Source organism: Crocodylus porosus, unplaced genomic scaffold, assembly GCF_001723895.1.
Source record: "Crocodylus porosus isolate Cpor-Errol unplaced genomic scaffold, CroPor_comp1, whole genome shotgun sequence".
Classification (NCBI taxonomy): Eukaryota; Metazoa; Chordata; order Crocodylia; family Crocodylidae; genus Crocodylus; species Crocodylus porosus.
This window is the reverse complement of record NW_017728951.1, coordinates 2418283-2423598: the sequence shown is the minus strand read 5'-3', so window position 1 is coordinate 2423598 and position 5316 is coordinate 2418283.

Below are 5316 nucleotides of genomic sequence, written 5' to 3'. Positions count from 1 at the left end.
TGGTGCAGAGTTACTTGGAAGAACTGGATGCATTTAAGTCAGCAGGACTGAGTGAGCTCCATCTGAAGGCACTGAAGGCACTGGCTGATGTCATTGCACAGCCACTGGCAAGAATATTTGAGCACTTGTGGCACATGGACCAGGTCTCGGAGGATTGGAAAGGGCCAATGTGGTCCCTATTTTCAAGAAGGAGAGGAAGGAAGACCCAGGCAACTATAAGCCAGTCTAACCTCCATCCTTGGTGAAGTCTTTGAAAAGATTATTAAGGCTCACATATGTGAGAGCCCAGCAGGAAAAATTATGCTGAAGGGAAACCAACATGGGTTCATAGCAGGTAGATCATGCCTGACCAATCTAGTCTATTTTTATGACCAGGTTACAAAGCACCTGGACACAGGAGTAGGGGTAGATATCGTTTACTTAGACTTCAGGAAGGCCTTCGATATGGTATCCCACTCCATACTGGTGAACAAATTAAGATGCTCTGACTTGGATGATTACACAGTCCAGAGAGTGGTGGTAGATGGGTTGGTACTGATCTGGAAGGATGTGGGCAGGGGGGTCCTGCAGGGCTCAGTCCTTGGACTGATACTCTTCAGTGTCTTCATCAGTGCCTTGGATGAAGAAGTAAAGTGTACTCTGTCCAAGTCTGTGGATGATACAAAACTGTGGGGAGAATTGGAGACACCAGAGGGCAGGGAACAACTACAGGCAGACCTGGACAGGATGGACAAGTGGGCAGAAAACAATAGAATGCAATTTGACAGGGAGAAATGGAAAGTGCTGCACCTAGGGAGGAAAAATGTCCAGCACACCTACTGCCTAGGAAATTACCTGCTTGACAGCACAGAAGAGGGAAGGGATTTCAGAGTCCTTGTGGACTCCAAGATGAACATGAGTCAGTGTGATGAAAGTCATCAGCAAAGCTAACAGCCCTTTATCATGCATCAACAGATGCATAACAAACGGAACCAAGGAGGTGATACTTCCCCTCTAATCGGGCACTGGTCAGACTGCAGTTAGAATACTGCATGGTTTTGGGCACCACACTTTAAGAGGGATGTAGATAACCTAGAGAGGGTCCAGAGAAGGGCCACTCATATGGTTAAAGGCTTGCAGGCCAAGCCCTAGGAGACTAGGGCACCTGGACCTCTTCAGCCCCCTCAAGAGAAGGTTGAGAGGCAATCTTGTGGCTGCCTATAAATTCATCATGGGGGTGCAGAGGGGAATAGGTGAGGCTCTACTCACCAAGGAGCTCCTGGGGGTTACAAGAAATAATGGCCATAAGCTATCAGAGAGCAGATTTAGACTGGACATTAGGAAGAACTTTTTCACAGTTAGAGTGGCCAAAATCTGGAATGGGCTCCCAAAGGAGGTGGTGCTGTCCCCTACCCTGGGTATCTTCAAGAGGAGGTTAGATAGGCATCTGGTTGGGGTCATCTGAACCCAGCACTCTTTCCTGCCTATGCAGGGGGTCAGACTCGATGACCTATTGAGGTCCCTTCCTACCCTAACATCTATGAATCTATGAAAAGAGAGGAAATGTAAGTTTCAGCAAAAAGGAGTCATTCTTGGACACAGTATGTTGACAATCATGACAATGACACTATTCTAATCACCATGTTTGATTAAATCAGGAAGGCCAAAGTGCAATTGAAGCTGCAGATAGCAAAGGACATGACAAGTAACATGAGGTGTTTCTATAACTATGTCAGTAACAAAAGAAAGATCAGAGAAAGTGTGAGTGCCTTCCTGAAAGGGAGAGGCAACCTAGTGATAGCTGATGTTGAGAAAGCTGAACTATTCAATGCCTTTTTTACATTAGCCTTCACAGGGAAGGTCAGCTTCCAGACTACTGCACCTGGCAGCACAGTTTAGGGAGGAGGTAAACAGCCAAGAGTGGTGAAAGAACTGGTTAGGGATGATTTCGATAAGCTGGATGTATACAAGACCATGGGGCCAGACACAATGCACCCAAGGTGAAAGGGGTGGATGTGATGTAGCTTGATTCTAACAAGCTTTTTTATATATGTACAGTCTCCCACAAAATTCTCACCAGCAAGCTAAGGAAGTATGGGTTGGATGAATGTACTGTAAGGTGGACAGAAAACTGGCTGGATCATTAGGTTCAATGGATAGTAATTAATGGCATGATGCCTAGTTGGCAACTGGTATCACATGGAGTGCCTGGGGTCAGTCCTGGGGCCAGTTTTGTTCAGTATCTTAATAAATGATCTGGAAGATGGAATGAAGTGCAACCTCAGAAAGTTTGCAGATGACACCAAGCTCCAGGGAAGAGTAGGTAGGTTCAACGATAGGGCCAGGGGTGGTCCAAAAGGAGGATTGGTTCAAAAGAATCTCATGAGTTTCAATAAGGAAAAGTGCAAAGTCCTGCACTTATAACAGAACAATCCCATGCCCCAGTACAGGCTGGGGGCAGACTGACTAAGCAGCAGCTCTGAAGAAAAGAACCTGGGGGTTACAGTGGACAATGAGATAAATATGAGCCAACAGTGTACCATTGTTGCAAAAAAGGCTAAGAACATACAAGGATGAATTCATTGGAGTGTTGATAGTAGATTGTGGGAAGTAATTATTCCCCCTTATTCAGCACTGATGAAGCCATATCTGGAGTCCAGTCTTGGGCCCGCCACTACAGAAAGGATGTAGACAAACTGGAGAGAGTACAGAAAAGGGCAACAAAAATGGTGAGGGGCTGGGGAACATGACTTCTGAGGACAGACTAAGGGAATTGGGCTTATTTAGAAGAAGAGAAGGCTTTAGGGGGAAACTTAATAGCAGACTTCAGCTACATGAAGAGTGGTTCCAAAGAAGATGCAGCTAGAATATCCTCAGTGGTGGCAGATGACAGAACAAGGAGCAATGGTCTCAAGTTGCAGCAAGGGAAGTTTAGTTTGGATATTAGGAAAAACCTTCTCACTAGGAGGGTGGTAAAGCACAGAAACAGGTTACCCAGAGAGGTTGTGGAATCTCCCATCTTTAGACATTTTTAAAAGCTAAGTGGACAAAGCCTTGGGTGAGATAATATAGTTGGGGATGGTCCTGCTTTGAGTAGGGGGTTGCACTAGAGGACTTCCTGAGGTTCCTGCCATCCTTAATTTTTATGTGTATATATTTACTCAAATTCAAGATGAGTTCTTTCCCTAATCAACATTGGGGAGTTGGGGGAAGCCTCATTTTAGATTTGAAAACTGGGCTCAGGACTGAAGCTGCAGCTGAGCCACCACCTGCCCTGGGCCAAAATGGCTTGTTTGGGTGAGGGAAGGGGTATAAGGCTGGGAGAAGTTGTGGGGGATGGGACTGCAGCCTGCCCACCCATCCCTTCTCCCCCATGCCTGTGCCTGTCTACCCCTACCTTTCTACCTCCTGCTACCCTCTGCAGCCTGTCGCCATACACCCTACACCCCACAACCCAGCTACCCCCTTCCCCCTCTTACCTTCTGCTCCACTTCTGGTCCTTCCAGCCACAACCCAGTCTGGCTGGGAGTTGCCATTGCTTCTACCTGGCTGAGCTGGGATGGGGCTGCAGCTACCACTAACCACAGCAGAGGGTAAAGGGGAGGGGAAATGGGAAAGAGAAGGAGAGGGCAGATACAGGCATGGAGGAGCCAGCTGCAAGGGGGCATGTGGCAGGGAGCACATGGTGAGGAGCAGGGTTCTGGCCTCTCACCCCCTACTACTGCTTTCCCAGCCACAGCAGTGGGGGGGCTGGGATTTAAAATGATCCCCCTATAATTTTAACTTTTCATGTATAGAACTTAGTAATTTTCTAATTTTCCATGTATATAATCTAATTATGGGGGGGGTTATATTAAAATTTCAGTCATGAATTTGGGTGCATACAGTATTCATTAAATTTGGGTTTCCTATTAACATCATTATAAAAACAAAAAAATATTTGAACAATAAAATACAATTTATAATTTCACCACAGGGAAAAGTAACCCTGCAGTGATAACTATTTTGTTTCTGAGTGATTCATGATTCTTTTGATAAATCTTATCACTGATGTTTCACTGCACTGAAACAACCACATAAAGGTTTGAAACAAACATCTAAACACATCTGAACAATTCTGTTTATGTTATATCCAGTTTTCCACCACACAGGCTAGCATAGCATTTCCATTAAGCTTTAACTGTAATATTAAAGGACATTTCGCTTTATTTAAATGATGTCTATTTTCATTTAAATTGGTTGCTGAATAATGAGTCCTCTACTAACATTAGGCTTTGTGTGCGACTGCTAGAAGATACACTTCAAAAGAAACAAATGAAGGAACCTGAAAATTGCTACAGCAGAGTAAAGATTTTTTTGGAAAAATCATAGAGGCCAATGACTTTTCATCAAAAACACGATAAGAAGCCAGCCCATATGTACAGTGCAGAGAAAATGGCATATACAACAAATCTCACTTTATTCTTTATACGGATACAGTTTATAAAATCATGTGGAAAAATCTCATAATTTTGAAAATGCTCCTTTCTATGTAAATCATAAAACCATGGTGATTCATTCATCCTTCAGATGTACATAGTGGAATAGATGTATACAGTATAAGCACACCTAGTCTACCAGGCTTTTTGTATCAGTAGCCTTCAGGACAGTAGGAGTCCTCTTTTTCCTGTTGTTTTCAATCCATGCTTTCAAGAGTGTGGCTTTCCTAGCTGTATAAATCCAATATATTTTGAACTATTCATGGAATGTCATGCATGTTTAAAATTTAGTTTACAGATATAGAATGTTAGGTGTCTATTAGAGCTGTGCGAAGCTTTGGGTGCTGATTCAATTCAAAGGAGATTTGGCCCGATCCAAATTAAATCAGGAGACCAATAGACCCCTCCACCTCCACATCCACCTCCAGAACCTCCTCTTGAGGTTCTGGTTGAATTTCACACCCCACCTTCTGCCTTTGGTCACCCCATCCATGGCCCCACCAAGTCACAGGACCTCCTGGGCAACTGGGCCCTGTACTTGACCAGGAAAGCAGTTCTGGCTGGGAAGGTGCCTGGAGACTGTGGAGCCACTTTTCTCTCCCTTGTCCATGCATGTTTCTGGGCAGAGCACCGGTGGGCAGCATCCACCGGTTCCTCGGATGCCTTTGAGGACTGCTGGGTCACGCCCCCGCCCAGGCCTCTACTTGGCCCAGCCCCCCAGGGAGAGAGAAGAGAAGGAGGGGTTACTCACCAGTCCCCCTCCTGTAGGGCAGGGCCCCCCAAATCCCAGGCAGGGCCCCCCCTGGCCTGAGAAATCAGCTTTCCCCAATGGCAGGCCCACTGCGCATGTGCACAGTTT